General features: G+C 41.8%; 1 protein-coding gene across 3 annotated transcripts in view; it reads right to left on the minus strand.

Moving 5' to 3' along the window:
• The window catches only part of LOC117543847 (C-terminal-binding protein 2), a 94,342-nt gene extending 70,184 nt beyond the window's left edge, over positions 1-24,158 (minus strand). For 2 of the 3 annotated variants that reach the window (XM_034212459.1, XM_034212437.1), the window contains exon 1: positions 23,809-24,158. The gene's annotated coding sequence lies outside the window, so the exon portion shown is untranslated. Of the gene's footprint in view, positions 1-23,639; positions 23,659-23,808 lie in introns of those variants that run through there. The other variant, XM_034212451.1, reaches the window with a different exon arrangement.
• Between the last annotated feature and the right edge of the window lie 3,252 nt (positions 24,159-27,410).

Here is a 27,410-nt window from a genome sequence, read left to right on the forward strand (position 1 = left end):
TTTGTCTGGAGAAAAAGCGGATTTAAGCAAGCTGCAGTGATTGATTGATGTGTTTGGGACAATTAGAAGCGAGAGGAAGCGAGAGTTTCCTGCTTGTTTTGTTTGTCCTTTGCTTGTGTACTTGGAGAAGATTCATTAGGCCTCTGCATGGAGGATTTGAGGTTTGCGGAGCGAGAGGGACCCAGCTCAAGTGAAGCATGTCAAATTAGGAGGGAAAAATCGAACCGCTGCTACTGGGACTCATTAGAACCTCAACAAACAGCATTTTGTTGTGTATGTGTGCGTCTGCGTCCAACTGTGTGTGTTTGCATACTAATAAAAAAGGGGAGTAGCATTGGTTTGTGTGGTTTTCATCATAGCAGTTTGTTTTATGAGGCAACGAAGCTGAGAGACTCCAAACTACTTTAATGAAAGTGAGGATCCAGCGGCCTCATGGGAACTTAAGTGCTAAGCTGATGCTCCAACAGAATAACCGACATGCTGCTAAATGAAAAGTATCAGGTGGCTTTGGTAAAGTACCCAAGTTTCTCGGCTTATGAAAACAACAAGAACACACATCGTCAGTGAAGCAAAGCATCTCTTCGTGTAACTGATGGGCAGAAGTTTTAGTGAGAGGTTGACTGAATAATTCATATTTCTCGGAGAGGTAATGAAAGTAAGTTTAGACAACAGTGGACTGGATTTGGCTGGTGGCTATTTTGTACAACGATAATTAGATGAATCTGAAATAATAACAAGATATTATCACAGCAAGTCCCAATGATTGTTTCCGTGTTCAGCTAACCGCCCCAAATCACAGGTTTAGGTGAACAACCCGGGTTCAAGATGAATCTCTCAACAATATTTAAATGTTGTACAGGAAGATGGAAGAGATGTGTTGATAAAATGATGCCATAAATATTGACCCATAAGTAATATTCACATTTTTTGTTTAGTTGTATTAGTATTTCCACAATTAGCAGAGACTACAATTGTTCAGTATAACTCTGTGCACCACCACCGCAGTTACAGGACACATTCTTGTTGCTTTTAAATCTACAGCGCATTTCTGTATTGAAAATTAATTGTATTTTCCCCTGTCGCAGCGCAACACACACAAGGTCATCCTTTCAGTTAATGGCAGCACACGAACATGCATTAGTGCTATAGTTTGTCGGTAATGTCCTTGCTGATGGTGAATGTACTCTGCCGCCTGCTAAACACTGAGCTACAATGCCAGTTCAGTGAAGTGAGTCGCATCTAAAAAACACTGAAGTGAACTACACAGAAGTTTAAAAACGGACAAAACCGGCTAATTAAGCCGACCAAATACAACACATATCTGAGGAGGGAATTATCTTAGTCTTTGAGCACAGCTGTGAAAGTAAAGACAACTGAATGGCTGCTGCAGAGAGGAGAAATATGCAGAGAAGGGAGAGTGCCTTCTCGCCTCCGCAACATCATTTGCTTTTGGGAGAGGAGAGACATCTGTCCCCCCCCCCCCCTCATTTATCGCTGGGGTTAAAGGGAAGCTAATCTATCCCCGGGCACATCCACGGTGAGGCATTCAAACAGCTCACTTTACCACAACAACTCCCAGCACCTCAGCTATCATCCAAAAAGCTTAACTGTGAACCCCCCCCCCCCCCCCTTTGTGTCTCCTCGCTCTGCATCTATACCTGTGATGTCTCCCCTCTACAGGCAGGGAGGTGTGGCGTTTCCTGTCCCTGTCTCTCTCACTTCCCCCTGCCCCTCCCTCACATGCCTCTCTCCCATTCTTCAGATCATTTCAAAGGGCCCCGGAGATCAAAGATGGCCCTTCTTTCAAAATGGACAGGACTGGGGGGGGGATGTATTTAGTTAATCATTTATTTGGAGTGAAAAAAAAAAAAAGACCCCACCCCGCCTTTCCACTCCAGTTTCTGTCTTCCCCAATTCAAGGCGTTGTTTTAATATGCAAAGAATATAAGCTGGTCGTCCTCTCCAGGCGAGGGATGGGGGAGAAAGGCCATGGGAATAGAGTTCGGCTACACAGGAACACTTGCTTCTGATGGATTAACCCCTCCTGCACCGAGATATGAAGTGAAGCCTAAACACCACCTCTGTGAGAGTCTCTGTGCGTGTGTTGAAGTGACATACGGATACCTCATTACACTTGATTTAGGAGGTTTGGTGAGCTATGCTTTAAAGGGTGTACTTTTACTGCTTAGCGGCAGAGCAAGCAAGGAATCCATCTTCCTGATCTGTACATTGTCTGCGAGAGGTATTACAAGAGACGTATATATGGAGTGATTAAAATACATAACACAGTGTACAACCAGTGCTAAATCATGATTAGTGAGTGTCAAATATATTCTCTGAGTTTGAGGTGAACATTCTCTCGCTCTCTCTGTCACACACACACACACACCTCTCAGCTGACCGGCCTCCAGCAGGAGGGGTGACCCTGTGAAAGGGCTCCGTCACACTCCCTGCCCAGCAAATGGACTGAGGCTTGAGGCAGCTAATGGCATAATAAGCCTGGAGTGACATTTTTGGCCACGGGCGCCGCAAAGGCCCTGGAGAGGGGCAACACACACACACACACACACACACACACACACACACACACACACACACACACACACACACACACACACACACACACACACACACACACACACACACACACACACACACACACACACACACACACACACACACACACACACACACACACACACACACACACACACACACACACACACACACACACACACACACACACACACACACACACACACACACACACACACACACACACACACACACACACACACACACACACACACACACACACACACACACACACACACACACACACACACACACACACACACACACACACACACACACACACACACACACACACACACACACACACACACACACACACACACACACACACACACACACACACACACACACACAGTCTCCTAGTTACCCAGTGATGTGTGAGCAGACTGTGAGCTGCCTGCTAATGCCATATCCAAGCATTATATTTTTCATGATAATATCGTTTTGGCCAAGATAGCAAAATTCTGACTTTTAATGGAAACATTTTTCTTATTAAAAGGTTACATTTCATTACAGTAAAAATGTATTGTCTAATAACAATACATTAGACTAATGCATTTGTCCGGAAAAAAATTGCAAAGTAAAAATTGGTATGTGTCCAATCTGATTTACAGAAATCCTTTTTTTAAGAGTTCGAATTGCTATTTCTTTGGTGCGTCAGCCGCAGCAGGCAGCTGTTTTCAGGAAGACAAACTCTAAAAACTATTTGTACACTACAGTATCTGCTCAGCACCAAACAGCAGACAGTTAGAGAATAGCCGGTGAACATAATGGAGCATTTAGCAGCTAAATAGCCAGATACCTCCATCAGGGTTAATAGCTGAAAAGTCACGAGTCAATACTGGATATGCATTCATCCGGTGGTCACAAAAAAGAATCCAGATGAATGCTAACGTTGCTGCGTAACTGGATGTGTTAATATGCGAATGTTTGCAAACATCTTCCTCATACCAACTTAAAAGGTTATTATATTTCTATGCATGTTATCTACTCTGCTCAGGCCTCTTAAACTCTCATAGTAAACACAGACTGTGAGATTTAAGCAGGCAGCGCCCAGACACCTGACATTTGACAGCATGTTTTCTCTGAAGTTGTACTCTGCAAGGCTGTTGCAATCTCCATCCTTGGCACAAACTGAGAATTCAGTCAAAAACAAAGGCTGCAAGGTTTGACAGCCTCCCGACATGTCAAGCTTAATGTACTATCTGTGAGTCTGTTTTAGTTATATACGAGTACGGAGACCGTGTTGTTTAGCACGGGTCTCAGAGCCCCTGCAGACTGTTAAACCAGAGCTGCCATGATGTAGACTAAAGGTTCTCCTTTCTTCCCTTTTCACCTTCTGACCTACATGTGTATGCGAGTACACTGGTTTGGATATGAACTCTATGCGAGTGAATGTGCTCCAGCTGGGTGGTCCTGTCAGACTCATCGTACGGTCTGGTTGAGAGCCAATACCTTTCTGCCCAATTCACCTGGGAACTTCTACATCTCCGCGAGCTTTGGTAGTTCTGTTCTGACTGTCGAGAAGAGACATGAGAACTGGACCCCACACAGCGAAGAGAAAGAGTAGGACAGAGGGGAAATTAAACACAAAGAGACAAGAGGGAAGAACCCAGATGAGTCTAGTCGGTCAGGCAGAAGTGGGCCAAGCTGGTGTTGCACTCACGGGATGACACACATACAGGCAACTCTAACTGACTGGAGACAAGCCTCACAGTCTCCGTCTCTCACACACACACACACACACCTGAGTCCCCTGGGTCACGGTTATCCAGTGCTGCATGCTGATGTTGGGAAAATTACACCTCTAAAATCAAGCTGACTAAACAAAACGTCATTTGGGCGGGATGAGGGAGGTGGGACTCCACTCAGCTGCTCCCCTATCAGCTGAGTGGAGATGTAGAATGGCTGCAACTAACTAATACATTTCAATCATTAGTTCCACTATTAATTTTAATGTATTGCATTATTAAGAAGCCCGCAGTGACATTCTAATATGTCAATTCAAAAGTCAAAGATATTCAATCTACAATGATATGATTGAAGAAAGAAAATCTGAAAACTTTACATTTTTGCTTGATAATCTAAAACTGACAAAATGACCAAAGAATTAACCAAATGATTGATTGTTTTTCATGTCAATCAACTTATCCTTCAGCACTAGTAGAAAATAAAAGGTAATGTTCTGCTGTCACTTACATGTATTGTTTTTTTAGTATAATTTCATGTTTGCTGAAAAAGTTTATGTGAATATGTGAGGTATTTTGGTCACTTAGTGCAGGTCATGGGAGCCAGAGGACAATGGCCGGCCGCCTCTTAGGCACAGGTTAATGAAGCCTTTCAGAGGGCATCCGTTTTGGGCCTCCGCAGGTTAATTACAGAGCAACATACTGACAGGCAGCCAAGTTGATTTTATGCAAAGCAAACACACGTTAGTAAAACTTGTGCTTTGATGATAGCATGGTTGTAAGCCTCCACATTTCCATGGGAGGAGCTGAATCCTCCACACCAGTCTTTGAATGAGAGAATGTAAAACCAAAGCTCTCTCTCCCCTTTCACTTTGATAAACAAAAGGCCGTTTTGGCCCCGGTGTCACAAACTGCACCTTTGTTATTGTCCTTATGCTTATCTGAAGCCACCAAGCTGACACCTATCCAATTTACCTGAACAGAGTCTGGCAAAAACAAAACCCATTTCCCAACGGTACATTTCTGAATAGAAGCAGTAACAACCTCCAAGACAGGTAGCTGTGATGATAGGACTAATTGCAGATGCACAGGGATATGGAAGGGGAATGAATCACTTAAAACACAAAGAAAGGAACAAAAATGTAAAAGAAAATAATATGAAGTTAGATTTCACTTGGATCATTATCAAAAGAGGGAGTGAAATAAAACGTGCAGCATCGGTAAAAAAAAAAACACTGCTAACTAACATGTTAAATATGTTCAAGGTACAACTTACACTTGAGTGAGAACGTGGTAAACAAGACTGTGATACCACAACAACATGGTACCCTGGCCGCATTCCCAGTGATCGTACATCGAGGCATCAGACGCTCCACGCTCTGACCGATCCTGGGAGATTAGCTCCTGGGTGGCACAGACAGAGATTGGACCATTCGGTCTCCAAAGGCACCCAGTCCGGGCCCGAATGGAGCTGACTGATCACATTTCACTTCAGGGCCAAAGCAGTCGGCAGAGCAGAACCAGGCAGAACTGGTGGCCCAGGGCCCAGAGGCCCACTTTAACCACCAAGACGCTCTGCTGTTGGCAGCCTGAAGAGCAGGGAGGAACCTTCCCTACACATACAACTCTCTCAGACATACAGGCTAGCTTCATGTATTTGGTAAAGTAACTGCTTTTGTGGCAAACAGAAGTCTTTATTATATAAATTACCTAGGATAACCCTACTTAAAAAAGGAGAAGCTCCCTTTTTATGTTCACCCCGTTGCAGAACTAATGCAGAATTTATATTATAGGAACTTGGCAGGACTGTAAATTACATTTCTTGGAGAGAGATTAAAGGTTTCATTATCAATGTGGTTTCAAAAGGTCTTTTTTAACCTCTTCTGCCCTGCACTGCAAGGGGAACATCACACAACATGTGTATGGACTGATCTGACATGAGAATAATCTCCTAAATTACTTAAATCGCTCAGATTACAATACTGTTTTTTTTGTAGTTTAATAAACAGATGTTCTTAATGCATAGGGTGTAAGATATAAGAATGTTAACTTAATTTGACAGTGTTACATTTAGACTGCTATTGAGCCTTTTACAGAAAGTCATCTTGGACTTAATTGAAAATAAGGCTTTAATGCAGGATTATGTAATAAAGTGTGTACCTGAAGGTGGCAGTTTACAGGAACACACATATAAAAATAACTAAATAGCCAACAGATGCTTGGATAGACTCCTACAAGTACATTTACAGCACACAAACTAACAAAACGCATCATAAAAACTCTCATAATGTTTCCCCTCTTTGCAATTTGACCTAAGTAATAAACAGTGCTTCCAAGCACCTGGAGAGGAGGCACGGTTTTCCACCAGTCACACTGCTTTATTTGAAACTAAATAAGAATTTCCACTTGAAGCAATTATTTCCCCATAAAATGATCCGAAATAATTAATTTACAACCTTTAAATGCTGGGGATAATTCATTGTGTATTGGCAGCATAGCGTACACCGCTTTCTTAAAGTAGAAAGACACATGACCAAGATTTCCCGAGAAAGCACGGAGAGACTTCACACTATAGAAAGAAGACCATTTTCTGTCTGAGATAAGCAGATAAGTCCCCTCAGATGGGAGTTGGGAGACTTGTTTACCTAAGAAAATGGACCCACACACTGAACTTCAAATGAACCACATCTAATGGAGACATATCTGCCACAAGCTTAAAACAGACACCGTGGGCTGGAAAAGAATACATGTCAATCAACGCAGCTAGAGAGGACCAATGCATATTACTAACAGATGTTATTGTTGCACACAAATCTGCATCAATACAGAAGATATTTTGTAATTGATATACAACACCAGTGTATACAAGACACTGAGTAATAGGAGAATCTCTTGAGAAACCCATGTATTCTTGAATGTGCAACTAGGGCATGAAGGCAACATTTTGTAAACACTAGCCCAATTAAAACTTGTTTTTGCAATTAACTCGTTCTCCAGAGATGCCGTAAAAACATTCATGAATTCACACAGATTACACAGTAGATTCATGCTTTTAGGACTATTCCTTCAAACTACATTAACTTTGAATGTGTACTTCATAAAGTCTGAGGTGTAAGGTCCCCTTAACTTCCATCTGTCTGCGCATAAAGAATGAAGAGAGGATGTAAGATAAGATCAATATGAGAGGAAACCCAAGAAAATGGTATGTTGCATCCGCAGATCACGACCATCACTACCAGTGGCAGCAGGCGACAGTAAAAGGGGAATGATTGGCAGACAGAATACAGTATGCAAAGTCGTGAAAGATGGCTCATTGATCTGGGGTTTAGCTATCTTTACCTTTACCCTCCAGATATAGTTTCCTCCACAAACGTCAAAACGTGAAGCAACTGTATTTCAAACATCCGCTGATATCCTTTCACGCTACTTTTCTGAGCTAGGCTTGGTGTGTCAGGTGAAAAAAGACAAATCAGCAGAAGTGTGTACTACAAAGGTCTGATTTTGACCACAATAAATCTGCAATGTGTGTAAAAAGATAGCCCGTGTAAACTAACAGCAGTGAAACCCATCATAATTAATGAGAAGGATTTAAACTCAGCATTTCAACCACAAGCAATATTCTGAGATGAGTGGCACACTGTCTGCTCCTCCTTTACAGGGATTTAAAAAGTGTCTTGTCACTTGTAAGACAATAACATTGTAGATGACAGCAGAGTGGAAGACTTGTCAAATACACAATGGAAGATTTTCATTTGACTATAAAGAGACAACAGATCACAACTTGTGAGATAATTGGCAGCATCAAAATGTGCCAAAAATCCCAACTGATTGAAAACCTGTTAGAAACATGACATGATTTATTTTAACTTGAACAAAGCACAACACAGTTCATGTGGGGATAAATCTCAAATGTAATATTAAGGAAGCGAGGTGGGGTTTTCCTGCTTTATCAACAGACGCTCTAACGCTCTACATGCTCTAACTGTATTTTGTTAGTGTTACGTTGCTTTAACTATGAGTATGTAGCCTGAAGCAAATCACACTTAAGGGAGTTTTAATGCCAGTTTTGAACATGAGACATACAGAATGAGCACAACATGCAATACTATTTAAAAAAATGAAGAAATTCAACTTACAAGTATGACATACTAAGCTATACGTACTATGGGCATCTTCTTATCACACAATCTGCAAAAATCAGTTGCCAAAAAAATAGTAGTAATCATTGTGTAAGTCATTTTAGACTCAAAGTCGCTTATGTTTATAAGTGTAAGAGTTAGGGTCATATAATATGAGAAAATATATTAATTTCTTTCTATGACACCAATCTGCAAATGTCCATATTTCCCCAATGAGAATTTGCGATATTGGTACTCAAAACTATTCACCATTTTAAAAACACATTTTTATTCTTACATATTTGACTATTGTAAGTTTATTGGCAATATATTAGGCTACATCCTCACCAAATGTAGTACACTGCCATTACAGTTTCACTCGCCTGGTATGACCAGCTCTAATGGTGGCTAATGTTAGCTAATGTAAGTAATCTTAGATTTAATGGCGCATTTCCATTGCAGGGCCTCGCTCAGCTTATTACGGTATAGTTAGGCCTCGTTAGGCCTTGTTAGGACTGGCTCACTTTATGCTGCGTTTCCATTACAGTTTAGTAGCTGGGGCAGTAACTATAGTGACGCAGTGTAGGCGGAGCCGTGACGTCATCTTCAACGCGAACCACAGAAAAGCAACATTAGCCGTTAGCTGTTCGCACTCAAGCTCACAGCTCCTCATATCTGTTTAGAAACTAGACAACACTTAAACAAGTACAAACCACAGACTGTCTGTGTCATGGCGAATACAGTCGCTGGTTTATTTATGTCTGTAGGCCATTGTTGTGAGTGTGGACGGTCGGAGCATATACTGCGTTAGCTTAGCCGAACTCCATTTAGAAATCACGCATTTTAAAAGGTTTTTCGCCTGTCGTCTGTCAGCAGACTTGTCAAAGCTTCATGGTTTTTACTAACCAGTATCAGTATGTTGTTACTTCGGCATCATTTTGAAACGTGTATTACAATTAAATCACGGTCAAATATGTTCATTTTGTTGTAGTTGTAGCCCCCTTGCCAGCGATTCTCTCTCGCATACTCAGCCTGTTGTGCAACTATGTTTTAGCATGAACTATTATCAAGAGATTACCGCTGGTTGCCGTGTATTTAAATAGGCTGGATTTCAAAGATGATTGATCATTTGAAATAAAAGCAGATACAGTTCCCGTCACAAATCTAAAGACAGAATCAGCCCCATTGAATCAATAAATCGATCCAGCAATCAATCATTTATCAAAAATAAATGAGTGTCCAGCTGATGTTTACTCAGAAACAAATGATTGGTATTGCGACACATCCAAATGTGTTCAGAAGATAAGAGCTAGCTGTCTGCTGCACAACACATCCAGCAACATCGCAGAAAATAGACTACAGTATAAACAGGACACCTTTGCCAGTAACGGTTTTGGCCAAGAAGATAATGACAGAGCTCAGTCGCCAACTGTTACCCTCTATTTCTATTTCCTTTTTTCGTAATGGCCTACTTTCTTTTCCCATCAATACATTACACAAAACATGAACTCAAGTTTGTGTGCCCTTTAACATTTCATAGCAGGAGAACCTCAAATCTACGAGATCCAGTCTTACCCAGTGGGAGGCGTCCTTTCTACAACAGCAAGCAATGGACCCGTTGCTGGAGGAGCAGCCACTCTCCGTAGGAAGTTGCACGTTTCTTTTTTGGTGATTAGAGGAACATCTGCAAACACAGGCAGTCCTCTGCTCTTCACTTTTCATATTTTACACAAGCAAACTCCAGGAATCATTACCCATCATGAGCTCATCATTAGCACATTCATAATTCAGTGTAATGGATGATGTAATTGCTCCATTAATCAGGAGAGCCACCCCAGCATTCTCTCCTTTGCATTAGTTTAATTATGGGAAATGCCTCTGTTAAAAAAAATATGCTCTGTTTGCAGGAGCAGAGTTTGAAGGTCTGTTTTTGGCACTGTGGGAACTTGTGCAGACTTAAGTTTAGAAGCAGCTCGACGTATCGATGTACGGCCTCGGGTCTTTGTAGTACACTGGCAGACAGCTCTTCAATCAAATGTGTCATGGCAGTAGGGCAAAATGAAAAAGGGCAAATGCCTTTCAGGAAACTAGTTGTCAAGCTCAGGCGTCACTTAAGTCACATAATGGATTGACATTTGCAGGCGGCGTCTTGATGATGAATATTTCAGTTATTATGAAGCTGGAAGCGACTGAAACAGATTAAGACACGTACAAATGGAGGTACTTGTCATATGATTCCAGTAGCTGGCATGACTTGTGAGGGCTTAATCCAAGAGTGTCATCAGCTATTTGTCAAGGAAAAGAGATAGAGGGCCCTCCTACTCCTTACTATTGTTGGAAGCTCTGTATGAGAGTCTGGCTGCACTCCTTTAGTTTGAGTGACATTTGACAATCATCACCGAGGATACTCAGGGTATTTTAGTCTTCCCATCGTTGTTAAAAAAGGTCAGTGGAAGGCTGCGCCTCTTGTGCACTCATATAACTGCGCTGAGTAGTCAGAAGGAATAGGATAAGAGAAATCATTCAACATATAGAGAAATTGAATTGCGCTTATTGGTTATTTTCCTTTCTGTATTCCTCCCACAGCTTGTACCTAAAATGATTGCTTACTTTTTGTCCTCGTTTCTGCACTTGGAGGGAGTGGGAGAGCCTGAAAATTAATATGTGTTTTTACTGCAGCATATACAGTCCAGCATAAACCCCAAATCCAAATAAGACCCGAGTGATTGGTCCTTCAGTCACTACCTACACAAAACAAACAACTAAATGGTTTGTAGTTACTGTCAAGATGTTGGCAGGGCTTCAGAATCACAAGGCTGAAAGCCTGCTGCCAATAATGTGGAACCAGACGCCAAACAGAAAGAGACACGTACAGAATAAAACATGGCAAGGAATGTTTTTCCATTGTCAGAAATGCCCATGTTATGTGAGGAAAAAAAAACAGCTTAGACATTCACCTCGTCGAAGTGACATTTAAATAATTTTCTTCCTCCATCCCTCCCCTTTCCCCCGGTCCCTCCGTGCCACTGTAATTTGAAGCTGTCACAAACAAATCCTCCTTACAGACCTTTTCAAATGTCAGCTTCTGTCAAGCAGGAACCGGGCCTCCAAAAAAGCAGGCCCCTTGGAAGGAGTTTGAGCGGAGATTTACATGTATGGGCATTCACCAATCACTCCTTGCACAGTTGCTGGTGAAGGGAAAAGACTGACTGAGGTACTGATCCGACAGCGCGACTTGACTCCAGATTTTCCATGTATTGCTCAAATATTCATACATTTTCTCTACCCAAGCATTTACTTAGGGATGGGCTATAATTCAATTTACCTAAGGTGGGTAAAGACGGTGATAAGTCCATAAATGATTCCAGTAATGCCACGACATCATCTCATATACTCTTCCAAATACTTTTCCATCAGTGCTACGTCTGGTTCCTTTACCTTTGGTTTGTCTGGAGTAATGCTGTACAATGATGTAGAAAGATGTACTGTATGCCAATTACCCTGACAGCTTTGTGAGGACAAATCCATCCGACCACTGTATTGATCATTTCTATTGCCTTAGCAATTGTTGAAATAATAACTCTTGATTCTTTTTATGTAGTGGCAACAATACATTAAGTCAGAAAACAAGGTGCTGGAAAATCCCCTAAATGTAATGAATACATTTTCTTTTTCAAAAGTACGTTCTGGCCGTTTAGACTGAGAGGATGCAAGAAAGATAACAAGACTCGGCTGGACAGAATGAGACTGCTGAATGATTGTCATAAAAGCATGCAATTTGTTTAGGTTAAAATAAATGTATAGGAAAGAAAAGAAACCTCTTGATATATATCTTCCTTCAATATAGGCAGATGATGCACACAATAGGCATAACTCAGACATAAGAATTCAGTGACTATGCATTCAATAACCTCTGGCAGACAGAAAGTTAACAAGAAACTGTTAGCAGAGTGTGCAATCTCAAGAGTCGTTTTACTGCCCCGAGTGTGAGGGAATGAGATGAGGGAGAGCAAGTGGAGCTAATCAACTCCTACTTTTCAGCCACTGGTTCAGTGTGCACAAAGGGCACCGAGCATCAATAAGTCAACACGCTGCTACAGCAGGAGTGGAACCAGACTCCTCAGCCGTGAAAAGAAAACTAGGCAAGACTTTATAGCAAGTGCGAAATTAATTTAAATGTGCAGATGAACTGCTCGAAGGGTCCAGACTAGGGATTTAAGTTAATGTGCTGAAAGTCTAATATGAAAAGAAAATCTGACCGTCGCAACAAGACCTGGTATGGATTGAGCTTCTGTATTTGCATTTCTTAAGACACAGCTCCTGAGTACAGAAAAGCTGTCCTCTCGATGCACCTTAGAGGCTGAGGTGGTGGGCGGGGAGAGTGAGAGAGTTTATAAGACAGGGTTCATACACTTTTTCACCAATGATTTTCAATGACTTTTCCATGACTTCTCAATGACCTTTACCTAATTTTCCATGACCAAAAAAAAATGACCACTGAAAATGGTTTATTTTAACATGGAACAGGAAAATAAGGTCTGCATATGAAACATGTAGTGCCTATCTAAAACAAATCAAATAGTAGGCTTATTAGCTTCTACACGCTAAAGCAACTGTAGTCAGGGATGCAAAGTCATCAGGTATGAAAAAGGTGACAAGGATCCGAGCCCCCCGACCCCAAGGGATATCGGCTTTAAATTGAGGAATAACAGAGGATTTTAGCAGTCAGAACAGCTAAAGCAGCAGTGTTAATAATAACAGAAATGCCAAAGAGTTACATCTAATAGAAATATATAAAAGCATTTATTTTAATTGTGTAGCAGTCAGTTTATAATTTTGGCAGCACTGTTGAGCATTTTGAAAAAGTATTTTCATGCCTCTGTGCAAGGCTTAGTATTTTTATAATACTTTTCTACTTTTACTTGAGGAACATTTTGAATGTAGGACTTTTACTGTAACAGAGTATTCCTACACTCTGGTACTTCTACTTTTACTCAAGTACAAGATCTGAGTACTTCTACTTTTATTAAGTACAAGATCTGAGTACTTCTACTTTTACTCAAGTACAAGATCTGAGTACTTCTACTTTTATTAAGTACAAGATCTGAATACTTCTACTTTTACTAAAGTACAAGATCTGAGTACTTCTACTTTTACTCAAGTACAAGATCCGAGTACTCCTACTTTTATTAAGTACAAGATCTGAGTACTTCTACTAAAGTACAAGATCTGAGTACTTCTACTTTTACTCTAGTACAATCTCTATACTTATACCACCTCTGTTTATAGCCTATGAAAAAAACTATTAGAAAACGAAGGCTAAAGCTAACGTTAGCAGATAGTGACAATGTATGCTAGCTACATCACGCTCTGCTCTGAACACCTGAACGGCCCGTTCTCACAGCTGTTCACCAGCGGCTCAGTCTGTGCCACAGTGACTCCGCACAGTTAACGAACGCACCGTAGATAATGTAGCTGACCCTCATCCCGGAGCAGCAGAGTTCAGCCGGCCCGACAGGCAGGAAGTCTCGAGCACACAGCTCGCGCTTCATATATTAAAAAATAACACCATGCGCGTCATGATGGCACATAACAGCTCGCGACCGCAGATTATTTCGGCGATTAGATAAAATGTAAATTATATTTGACGCAACTTTAGTTACATTTCCCTGACTTTTCCAAAACTTTTAGAAAAATATTGTTTTCCATAACTTTTCCAGGGCCTGGAATTTTCATTTTGAATTTCCATGACTTTTCCAGGTTTTCAATGACCGTACGAACCCTGATAAGAGAAAGACAAAGAGAGCAAAAAAAAAACCTTTTTCCTGCTTTTTCACTTTGATGAATTTAGTACTGCCATCCACTCATCTGTGCCATCGCAGCTGCACGTCGTGTCACCATGTCCAGAAGGCCAGGAAGGTTTCAAGGCTCTTTTTATTTTTTTTATTTCCAACCCCCTCTCTTCCTCGTTGCCTTGCATCAGGCACAGGATCTGAGGCTTTAATATGGCTGCCAGTGAGGCAACAGCCATTTAATAACAATGCAATAGTTCCTCACAGCAGTAGTCCAGTGTCGCTCACGCACCCCGCCGTGTGCAGATGGTACATTGTCTGCGGTTTCCGAAAACATTCTCCTTTCAGAGATGTTTTTCCTTTTCTCCCTCACCACACACACTGCCCTTTTTTGTCAGCAATATGAAACTCTCTTTTTGATAATAACAACATACAATTGCTACACAGTCATATCTCTGCCATCGCTGCTCTTGTCGTATTTTGTAACAGGTCAGGTGAAGTGGCCCCCCCGGAGGTGATCCAACGGTGGTGTGTGTGTGTGTGTGTGTGTGTGTGTGTGTGTGTGTGTGTGTGTGTGTGTGTGTGTGTGTGTGTGTGTATGTGTGTGTGTGTATGTGTGTGTGTGTGTGTGTGTGTGTGTGCGTGTGTGTGTTTGGCGGGAAGCCTCTCTAATTTGCCTCAGAGCCTCCCGCAGTGGGGGACATCTGGAGGAGGCGTTACCGTGTACACAGAAAAAAAAGAAGAAGAGCTCAGGCCTGAAATATCATCCTCCAAGGACATAACTGGCTTTCATTAACACACAAAAGAGGGAAATATGGTGCTGGAGATTTATACAAATCAACATGGCTAATGTTGCCATAAGCCAGTCACCTTGCCAAGTTACACTCAAACTCATTCTCTCTATCACTGGCCCCGACTCGCGGCTGAGAGCAATTAGAGCGCCTTCTGATGAAAATGACCGGTAATTCAGAGTAAGGAAAAAGGCTTCAGAGCAACCATTCGCAAGGTAGATGTTCATTATGCGCCAGCAGGGAAGAGCCTCCTCTTAATAGAGTGCCAGCCATAAACATGCCTCATCATCACCGAGCTTGTGATTTGATCTCACCTCTGGGGGTTCTGCGCCGGGCATCTTCATTCATTTCTTCAGTGTTTCACTGTCTGTTTACTCCGTAATGGACTCTGCCCAGAGAGTTGTTAGGGGGGAGCAAAGTGAAAGCGCCCGACACTCCGCTGCGGCGGTGATTAACGACTAAATTAGAAAGCAACTACGGGTCACCTTCTTTAACATTGTGATGGATGACTTAATGCTAGAATCTGATAGCCTTTGTTATAGGTGAGCTACAACCGGGATCACAGGTGTAGCGACGCATTTACCCTGATTATCAACTTTCCCATGAATCAGCAATCAATAAACACTATGTTGTAATTAACAGACAAAAACAATGACCAAAAAAGCCTGATGAGTGTGCATGCTTGTGTGTCCACCACTGTCTGAAAAGCCTTAGTTAGCGTTGCCCTAGTTCTGCCGTGTATGCGCCGCCATCTCTCCTGCTGTCACAGGCAGTTTACAAGAGTGGGAACGAGGGTTGCCATCTGTCCCACCTCTATGGGGTGCACAGAGGGACGTTTTGCACAGTTTTGGCATGCCTGACTTCCCTTAATGCTGCACAAATGTTTAGAGACATTACATAAGCAATGAGACCTTCACGAGAGTGGAGGGGAAATGGAGATGGATACAGGCAGAGGAAGAGAACAAAAGTAAGAGAGGACGAAGGGGTTAGAAAGTAGGGCTGCTCGATTATGGCAAAAATCCTAATCTTGATTATTTGGGTCAATAATTGATATCACGATTATTAAAAACGATTATCCATTTACTTTGAAAACATAAATTTATTGGAAAAAAAAATGTGAACAGTATGTTTTTAACAGTTGATTATCCTGAACTTTAAGTATAATTCAACTGAAAAAACAATAAAACTTTTTTTTTTAAAGAATCGCTTTATTTCGATTATGTTGTTTTCATAATCGTTGCAAGCCAAAATCGTAATTGCGATTAAAATACGATTAATTGAGCAGCCCTATTAGAAAGTGTGAGGGATATAAGCACATATTCTCCGCATTCACACAGCACTACAGGGCTGTGTTGGTGCTGCTGTATAGTACAGAAGACGGTTAAAATAAGAACCGTGAAGTCCAGTTTGAATGCCAAGAAGACCCCACATGGAGTCACAACTTTGAGGCAAGGTTGCATAACTGAAATGGTTTGTAAAACTGCAATAATAATCTCTTAGTCTAAATTATAAGCAGGTTAATACCAAATAAGCCCAATGCTGCAGGGCACCTGGCAATGGATCTTGCTTTGATGAAGCAATGTGTTGTAGGATGTAGTGGCAACGCATTGTTACAAAAGTAACCAGGAGCAACCTTTTTGTTTGCCTGAGTGCTGTTTTTTGTCTTGAAACGCCTTAACAATTGAGCAAAGCTGAAAGTCAGCGAGAGGTGGAAGCAAACCTAACTTCAGCTCTGCATCCGACTGCAGCTGCACTCGAAAGAAAGAAATCTGAAAAAATAGAGTTCACCCACTGTAAAAGTAAGGGGATACTGAGCTCAATGAAATATAGCCTTTCCTGGAAGCCAGGAAGAAGAGGAACAGAGATAGCATGCACCGAGCAATGACTGCACAACAGCCCAAAGGAAAGACTTCTATTATTGTGTGATCGGTGTATGCATGTAAAAGATGAGAGGGTCAGAAAGCAGAATACACAATGAATCATGGGAGAAGTTTTAATAGCAAGACATGTTGCAACGGACACCTGAAACAGCATTTGTATGCAATTCTCTCAGTGTTCCATTTACACGGGAAAGATTTGAGATTTAATTGGAAAACTAAAAGCAGCCACCGTGACACAGACAGGGCAAATTCACTACTCAGCATATAAAGTTGGAAACCATTTCCAAGCATATACGTTCTCCTATATTTATTCGACCAACACCCTGACGGTAAACAGCCGCCTGGACCTGTCACAGCGTGTGAATCTTAAAAACTGCACAAGTTTGCCATCAGTGATGATACCGCCCAAAGTGACAAAGCTAATACAGCGTTCAGGCAAGCATCTAACTTCAAGGACCAACACTTGAGACATTTTCAGAGAAATTGCTTTTCTTAAAGACTGATTTTAGCTGAGTGACAACACATCATCTCGTCGGAAATATACCTAGTGGCTGTTTCAGTCCATTTCCCAATTTTTGTATTTGGTAAAGGGGCACTTAAGTGTGAGCTCGCCACTCTGTCCTTCCAACACATGACCTTCACGTAGCTCCTCGATCTTTTAGCAGTCTTTTGTTGTCGCTGCTGGTGCGAGAGTGTGGCAGGGTATGTTTAAATGAATCCCTTTCACTTCGCTAATCATCTTTGTCGATATTAGGGAAGGTGTGAGAGTGGATCACACAACGCTGAAAAGTGTTTTTATACCAAATGAAATCATGATTGCTGTTGGTTAATTCAGTGTCAAAAATCAGTGTCAGATGAAAATACAATGGTCTTAACATGGTTTTAATGGCTCATGGCTGTCTACACCCTGAGTAAAGGGGGCATTGGCCACATCCCATTTGGGACGAAAAGGGTTAAAGAATGAGATATTATTTTGATTGCTAATTGCTGATAAGCAATGATTGAATTCACTAGAAATCATTGTATAGGCCCCTTTACTGTGATCAAGCCACACTTTAGCTAAATAGTTGAATTTGCATACTTTTCAACATTATCTTCATTAAATGAATTCTCCTTAAAATGATTAGTTATTTATTTGACCACTGCCAAGCCGGTTATGTTTCTGGTTCATTTTGTTTGTTAATTTGTCTGTTTGCAGGATAGAAAAAAAGGATTTCATAATTAAACTAAAAGCCAAATATTAATGACCGCGGAAAAGGTGTTGGTATATACTTTAAAACCCATAATGTTTAGGGTTATTTGGATAACCTTAAAGCAAAATGCATGGGATTCGCCATCTGTCGGTGATTACATTGTATATCAAGTTTTTTTTTTTAATCGTAATCTAGATGCCTGATCGAAGCAGCATGTCAGCAGTGAGGTTTCAAAAGGGAAGTGAAATGACAGTGGGCACTATGAGGAGGAAATGCTACACGTAATAGCAACCCCCACGGAAAGCTTACAACCCACCCACTCACTACCAATGCTGACCTCAATCGCTGATTTGATCGCTTCCTCGTATTGCACACATACTGTGAGGTTTCCTTGTGCTTGTTCAAATGTCTCTACGATAATGGTGCTGTATGAAATGCACGCATATCTTTGAAGGCATTTGTATGACACAGAGTTTGCCAGAAAACGAGACAACCCAACAGAATCATTAGCTGGGCAGATATGGAGATACGCGAGGATAATCTGCAGATTGTGTGTAATAAAGTGTCGATGACAGCAGGCTTCTCAGGCCGACTGAGCAGCGAGAGATATTGCTGCCGTTATCATGGTGGTCTTCCTCCCTCCTTCATAGCCTGCCCTGCAATTAAAGACTCACAGTGATTTTCCTGAACCACCCTCTTCTTGTGTTTGCACGTTTGTATGTATTTATGTATGTGATCGTGTGTGAGAGAAAGCTAATTTTCTCTCCGGCGCACCAGAAGGATAGTCACTGAATTTGTATTCAGTAATGAGGCGGGGTCTGGGACTGATGGGGAATTTGTAAGCATGCATCATCTCCCGTAATTCCATTTAGTGGTCCTGTAAACACTTATAAATGCAGGCGGGTAGTTACGGCACCCCCCCTGCCCTCAGCCTTCATCAGGCTCGCACTCCAAAAGAAACCAAGGGCAGTAAAGGAGGAGATATTGCAAATCACATTATGGGACATGAAATTAATCCACCCTCCCCAAACATTTGGCCCCACACAGTTTAACCTTGAAACTGCTTTTTACTCTCTTGCACAAGGACTTCATAAACCTCCCCCTCATCCCATCCAAAATAACGGATCTGGCGTTACAACAATGGCTCTGCCAAGGTAATTATTCAATAGGATCCTTCAACGCGCTGATGATACGTTGTAATTTTATTTCACTTACGTCTGTTTCATAATGTAATACACAATTGAGCAGGAGCACTTTGGGTCCCAAAAGACCACTTCCTCCTTAAGATAATAAAAGCCTTTTGTGCTTGCCTTTGAGAAATCCTTGGTGGATTATGAAGAGTGTGGATTCGGCAGCGCATCAATTAATATGCATTAAACGAAAGAGTATTAAGTTGTACGAAAATAATGAATAACTGCTGTGCTGATGCCCCCGGTCGACGACATTATACCTCGCAGGACCGTCTTTGACATCGCCAACAGAGGCCGATGTACAAGAATGACTTGACCTTTTACATGGCTGAAAGACGATGCACTTCCACTTTATTACATGGCCACCTCACTCTCCCCTATACTAATGTAGAGTGGTGCAGGATAAAAGCACAGAGCGACTGCTACATCAAATCCAATAACTGCAGCTCGCAAACAGTGAAACCACATGAGGTTCAGCTCCACTAGTTTCTGCCAAAAATAAAATACATCTGTTTGAGTTGCAGAATACTGTAGGTCTCTTACTGTATGCAAGCCCTATCGCGGGATCTTGTCCCTTTGTACGGTGCAGAGAATAGTGCTGGCACAGGGTTCCCAGTTACTATGAGAAAGACATTCACAGCACCAATTATCCTTTACCCCTGTGAAGCTCCAGGAAAACACAATCGCTGCCACTGTCAATGAAATGACAGCAATGGGGGAGCAAGCGATTAGAGGGGAAAAATATGATAGCCCCTCGAACCACAAACAAACTCTTCAAAAAATAAAGATGAAGAGTGCCTCAGAAGAACAGACAAGCAACATGAGATATAATCTCAATAAACCCTTTCTAAAAAAGGTAAGAGGAGTTCTGAAGCCATGAGAGAGTAGTTGCGGCTAAGTGATGCTGCCTTTAGTTGCTTCGAGTATGAAGATAAAGTACCTTCTGCAGCACTCGCTTTTTAACGTATTTGCTTTGAGGAGAGCGGTCCGCTGCAAGAATGACTGTCTTGATCAGTTTACAGTGCACTGTTTTTCTTTCTCTGCTGTGAGATTACCCCAGCTTTCAGCTAAATCAATCTCCCCTTTGCTTGGAGATAATGAGCATGTTCGCTGGGCTTCAAATGAACACCGCTGCTCCGGGGCTCCTCAGCTCTTGTCACATCATGCAGACACTTTTGAGGGAGGCAGAAAAGAGAAGTTTTAGCCTTCAGAGACCAATTAAAAACACATATTCAAATTGACCCAAATGGAGCACGGTAAGGCGTTCATTTACAGTGCTGCTCCATCTATATAGCTTCAATCGCTATCCAATTCATCCCAATTGTTTTCAACTCTGACAAACAAACAGGGAGGAAAAGAACCCAGCTCATCTCCGCGGGATCAAAGACTATATCGAGAGGTAGTGAGCGCACAAAGATATACTTAATTTCACACAACACAAGCTCACTATCATTCAAAAGGACATGTAGGCAGGATTTACCAGCTCAGTAACACGGTATGCATACATTAGAAGATCCTTATTAAAGCCTACGGTGAATATTAGATCATTATCGTTTCTATCTCTGCTGTGAGAAACAATTGCTACAAAGGAAATAAGTGCACAGCAGATAGAGAGGTGTTTGCTTTAGGTCTATCAGTTGCCTTTAAGGCTGTTAATATTGGAATTAAATGATATAACCATGATGTATGTAATGGAAATGTGCACATTACTATAATATGACTAAGGGCTGATGCAATGCATTTCCTGTTTGTTTAGATAGAACAAACTAGAGTTGAGGTTAAGGACTTGTAAAAAAAAAATCGAAACTTTCCAAAGCCCAAGGTAATCTCTTCTAATAGCATCCAACCAGCAGTTTAAATAAAAAATGCAATTAGCAATAATATGCGAGAAAGTAGAGAAGCACATCCTCACACTTGAGGGCTTGGAACGAGCAAATGTTAGACATTTTAGTTTGATAAATGGCTTAAACAGTTAATCAATTAGCGAAATTGCAGATTCATTTTCTGCCAGCCGACTAATTTGAGCTATACAATCTATTAAGAAGAAAAACTAGAATAGCAAAAAGAGAAGTTCAGGCAGCTCTTCAACCAGTTAGAGTTTTATCCATGACATATTTGGTACCACAGCCCCACGGGCGTGTAGGGACTCTGAAACATGCTCCGTCTCGCTTCCACAGCACTTTCAGGGAAGCTGCTCCAATAAATCCCTTCTAATGGTCGCTGGCGAGGGAACTTTTTAACACAGAACTTAGCAGCCACTGTTATTCACCCGTAGAGCGAGAGTCTTGGGATGATGGATGGTAATACATATTGCACGGGGCTAACCGAGGTCCCCTCAGAGACGTTCAATTGCCTTGAGTGAATGGGTGCTGCTCTGCAACACAGGAGAGGATGGCAGAGGGCAGGCTCTTCACGGGGTCGACTAACTGAGTCTGTTCAATTTCCTCTCCGGAATAAACGACAGTCCCCATTCTTAACGATAACACTGTCTCAGTATGAGGGAAGGTAAGCGGAAAAAAGGGGGTGGTCCGCAACAAAACATTTTGCCATCTCAACTTGGTAAGTTTGTTTATGAATGAAGAATTGATGGTCCAAAGGAAGACAAAAAGACCCACTGTGGACCAGTAGTGATTGTGAATGTACCTGGCATGTGAGAAATACGAACACTACTCAGTGTTATGACTAGTTCCCTGCTGCAATTGTGACTGGAGCCGTTTAATAGAGCCTTCTGACAAGGGAGCCCTGTCGTGCCGAGCAGCCCACCATCTTAACTGCTTCCTTGACAATGGCAGCCAACAGAGCAGATGTCCAAGCTGCACACATCTGTAGAGGCCTTATATTCCAAATCAGGCCCCCCCCCCCCCTTCCTCATCTACTGCATGCACATGGGCACTAATAAAGAAGACAAAGAGCTGCTTTACCAAGGTCATCCCCTACTATTCAGCTTGCTGGCATCAAACACAAAATATTTGATTGTACATTTTACTACATTTTTTGATTTACAATCCAGGTTGTTATTTGTTATCAGTTTGATCATATCAAGAATACTCCTGGATAAAAAATTGACATTGTTGACAAGCACAAATTGTGTTTTTAATGAAGAGTGATAAGAAATTAAGATTACTTTAGTTCTTCATTAGTCCAACACGTGTCCATTTTCATATTTTCACAGTTACCAGTTAATTAATTAGCCCGATAACGTGTAAGAATACTTTAGCATGTTTAATTAAAAAGTTAACACAATTAGCGGCTCATTCCTACACTGTCACCCCATAACAGTGGCTGTAAACTTAAACTGTGAAGTGTAGACAGCTACAGTGCTAAATCCTCATTGTAAATATCATCTTGGCAAATATAAACAAGATATATTTGGCTGAGTAAGATGCAGCAAAGCATCCAAGAGTGGGAACTACACAAATCTGTCCATTATGCTCCTCCAGTGGTTTTCAAAGCCACATCCTAGAGCCTCCAGGGGGATCATGACAGGGGCATCCCCAGAAACATGAGGCTCTCTTTCACTTGCATTTCACTCACTTAAAAAAACAACTAAAGACTGCAAAAGGATGAGGTTCCTATCTCCACTCATACAGATCTGAAACCCACTACACTTAACTACAAAATCCTTTCAGGTGTGATTCTTTGAGGCAAATTAGCATCAAACGCAGGTGTTTGCTCGAATCACTTGTGGTTCCCTGGGATTAAAAAGAAAGTTTAGGTTTTCTCTGATCCCCTGTAATGATGTATGGCAGCTTGTTTAAGGTTTTAAGATTGTGCTCAACCATATAAATGTGGAAGGCTGCATTGTGATGCAGCTTGGACAGCAGATGTGCTCCATAGACATTTAGGTTTTTAAAAAAAAGAAAAAAGATGTCCAGTCTTAGCAGCAGCAAGCGGTACTGAACATAACACAGGATGACGTCTTTCACAACACTATTTTTCCGACAAAAACTCAGTCAGCCGGGTCGAGTGTGAGGTATTAGAAGATGTGAGCTAGAAAGCATACGGGCACACACACAACTCTACAAGCATTCACACACTCAAATAATGCACTTCTATTTCTTTTAACAGACACACACACACTACGTACGGGGTCTCGTTGCAAACACAATATAGTCCCGGCGTCGTTGCCGAATACCAATGCAATGTAAAGGTGAGGGACACTAAAGGCAGCGTTGGAGAGTAAACGCGGGCTATTCGTGTCAACATTTGACAGTTACGCTAGGTTTTAGGTTTTGTGTGTGTGTGTGTGTGTGTGTGTGTGTGTGTGTGTGTGTGTGTGTGTGTGTGTGGTGTGTGTGTGTGTGTGTGTGTGTGTGTGTGTGTGTGTGTGCTGGTGTGTGTGTGTGTTGTGTGTGTGTGTGTGTGTGTGTGTGTGTGTAGCCTACAACCTACCCGACCATTCCCCATCTTCATGGCGCAGTAAGGTGGACACACATGGTCAGAGCTTGTATGCGGACCCGAAAACCAACAGCAGCCAGTCTTAGCTAACTCTCATTTGAAACACTAAAAAACTGAATTAAATGTGAAAAGCAGTGTTGCCTCTGTAAATGCAGGGTCTTACCTTGACAAATGACGTGCAGCCGCAAGTTGAGAAGCAGACTTTTTAGGCACACGTCCGCGGCAGCATCATCCACTTCGGGGAGAAATGTCTCATGTGAAGATTTGGAGTAATTCTGATTCCACCTTATTAATCCTCCGAGCGCTAGAAGAGCTGCTTCTTAGGGAAGAAAAACGGACGGGTAGAGAGGAGTGATAACCTCACAGGGAACAGCCTTCAATGTGTTATACGAGTCCCTGTTTATTAAAATACGACCGAGCGTATTTTCGTAAACGCCGAGTAGGTGTAACTGTTTCACTGCTTTATTTTCCCCCTCTCTCTAGTCTCCCCCTTCTCTTTGGCTGTAGTCACACAGTCTAACTCTCCTTTTCTATCAAGGCGGGGTCTTGGGTCGTTTAAACCAATGACATAAACCAAGAAGAAAAAACAGCCCCCTCCTCCCCCTCCTCTACCATCACAACTAACACCATACACATGCACACACCTTCTGCTCACTCACATGGTTAGCAGAATTGATATGGTCAAATGGGGAGTCTTGTTTTAGCCCTCAGGAATGTCCATGGCTTCTTCAGTGTGTGCTTTCTTACTAAAGAAACTTAAAGTCTAAAAGTAACAGGATACAATAGAGGTGAAAGCATTGTGGTGCTCACAGCATGTCAACATTAGACTAAACAATATGTTACCATGAACCATTCACAAAGTTTTATTTGGAGCTACTTTTGATCGGTTTTCCAATGAAAACTGTTGACAGTGAGTATTATTCAGACACTCCTTTTGAAAATACTTGTGAGTTTTTTGGAAAGCAAAACTTCAAATCTACAGTCAACAGTGAAAAATAGGTAACAGGACAATGTGTCACATGATAAAAGTTGCCCTGTATAGCCCCCTCAGCTCTACTGAGAACTTAGGCATAATTTGTTTTAACAAACTGACACATAAGGATGTCGTGATTACAGTATATGGTGGGTATTTTAAACTATATTACACCACAAAACAACATTATTGATCAAGCTGTTTTGGGGAATAAGCAACTGTGCACTTCTTGTTTAGTGCCAAACAGGAAACAGGCAATGTTAGCAACTAATGGATCAACATGAACTAAACATATATATTCAGGTTTAATCAGAACAGATAGGGTATTCTATTCATTCATTGTGCTTATCAGAACCCCTTTTCAGCACACAAAACCAGCACTGTATTCAATGACAGATACCTGGGACTTAAATAGCTTATAATGTCCTCACATTTAATTAGGTATGTGTCAGTGCTACTCAAGTCTGCAGGGAATCCATCATTTATGGTATTCCTTTAACATAATACCCAGATGTTATAGGGCCCTGAAAGCCTATATTGTTTGTGTTTCAGAGATGTGCTTAAATTACATTCTATGATAACAACATAGAACACATGTTAGGAATTCATTTGAATTCTCGACAGGGATTACTCTGTAAATAGTGATGTGCCTTTTGTAACGTCAGACAATTTGATCTAGCGATGCTAAATATAGTATGTGTTGTACATACTGGACTGACCCATGCACGATTGATTTGGAAGGACTATTTAGTGAAGCACATGACCTCCAGTGCTTTGTGAATGCATGGCGTGATTGATGTTTACTGTCCCTTTTTAAAACTTGTTGCCCATAGAACAAGCATTGATCCACATCATTACATTATACCATGAATGGTAAGCCCCTGATATACATTTGGATGAGTGGCCCTGCTACACAGCGGCTTTCAATTTTTCATTTTCTGCTTCATTTCTGCATTTGGCGATGTCACTCTATGAGGCCAAATAAATGGCATCAGATTGTGTGAAGTGCCAGTCAGAGTGCTCAGTGAGTTCAATTATCTATTTCAAATTTTCCAGTTTCATTTCTATACTCTGCCTGGCCTCAATATGCTCCAGTATTGATCAGTCCATCACCAATTGTCCACCTCTCGTCAGAATTCTGGCTGCATGTGGGGGTGTGCAGCGTATAGCACAATAAGACTACCATTCAGTGGGATAATTATGCTGAAAATGGATGTGGCCAAATTCTGGTCTTAAAAGTCAAAGCCCTGATTTTATTGATGTGTGAAGAAAAATAAAGAAATCTTTTCCACTCCCACTGTTCATATGCCCTCTGATACTATTCTCTGTTTTCCTAAGTCAGATATGGAGTGACATCAAAGCAAGCAATTGTACTAAAAAAATCATCCTTTTAATTGGTTTCACATACGGTAGCATGAATACCATATATTCCTCTTTAAACAGCATTTTCAAATTAGATAGTGCTTTATATTTAAAGAAAATCTACATGCAAAACCATGGCTGCATGTGCCCTGCAGTCCACATCCAATCCACTGCTCCATCAACATAAAACATATCAGCGGAGATGGAGATGAGCCTCGAGTATCCAAGGGATTTGTGCCATCCTAATAGAAGAGGAGGTATGGGTCCTATGTATCGCCTTATCAGACCTTCTCATGTTGAACCCTGACCCCGATCTCCATACTCACAAATTCACAGTCAGAGTTCACACCGAGTCTCTGCGGAGGGCTCAGCAACACACTATCCACACTGCGCTCTCTGGAGATTCACATCTATCAATTTCCAGATGAATTATTGAAGGCACATCACCCCCACCGTGTTTCTTACACAGGCTGGAATTAGTGGCTGCTCTAGAGTACAGGGACCGTGCTGCATTAGAATTCAAGAGGCGAATTTGTTTAAATGTTGATGTTTTTCTCATCTCATGCTGTGTGTGTGTGCGTGTGTGTGTGCGTGCGTGCGTGCGTGCGTGCGTGCGTGCGTGCGTGCGTGTGTGCGCGTAGCCATCGTTGTTTTTTCTGTCTGTCAACTCACCTATTATACCTCTGTTGCTTTCCCTTGGTACTCTTCTCCATATACAGCTGACTTAGCAAAAAGGGTTTTTCCTCCACGTAATGTGCTCAGGCACTACAACCGATAGCATGTCTCACTAAGTTGCAGCAAATTAATTATTCAGGCCTTTGGGTTGCAGTGTTAGAAATTATTGTAACATAAATTACCACAAAATTATAGGCCACAGAAAAAAATAACACTTTTTTGGAGGGGATTTAAGGTCAGCATCAGTCCTCTTGTCTAGAAGGGTCTTCACAGTTGTGGCAGCGTGACCCGCCGAAGCCCCCCACCATGTTGCAGCATCTAAGGTTGTTACAGAGGTCAGTGTGCCACAATGACTCCATCTCCACTGCTCAGAGGCTGAAACATGTTTTACATGCATAAAGGCTGTTCACCCACACACACACACATCCACACTCACACACACACAGTCTATCCTTGTTTGCTAATGAGGTGGCGGGGCCTCACCGCACAGGGATGAAGAGGGGGTGAATGGCTCCGACCCCCAATGGGTCCGCTTGAACTTGTAAAATAGGATTGACACCACACTCAAAATGAGCTCCCGCCATGTAGGAACAGCAGACTGAAGCCCCCCAGGAGGCTAAGTTGAATCAATTCTCCTAATGATGTTTGTAATTTAGGAGGCTAATGACATGCACCATGAACTGGAAGATTATGTCTAAGAGATGCCTCTCAGAGTCAAGTGTAAGAATTAATGCCTCATAACAAAAACAGAATAT

Source organism: Gymnodraco acuticeps, unplaced genomic scaffold (genome assembly GCF_902827175.1).
Source record: "Gymnodraco acuticeps unplaced genomic scaffold, fGymAcu1.1, whole genome shotgun sequence".
Classification (NCBI taxonomy): Eukaryota; Metazoa; Chordata; class Actinopteri; order Perciformes; family Bathydraconidae; genus Gymnodraco; species Gymnodraco acuticeps.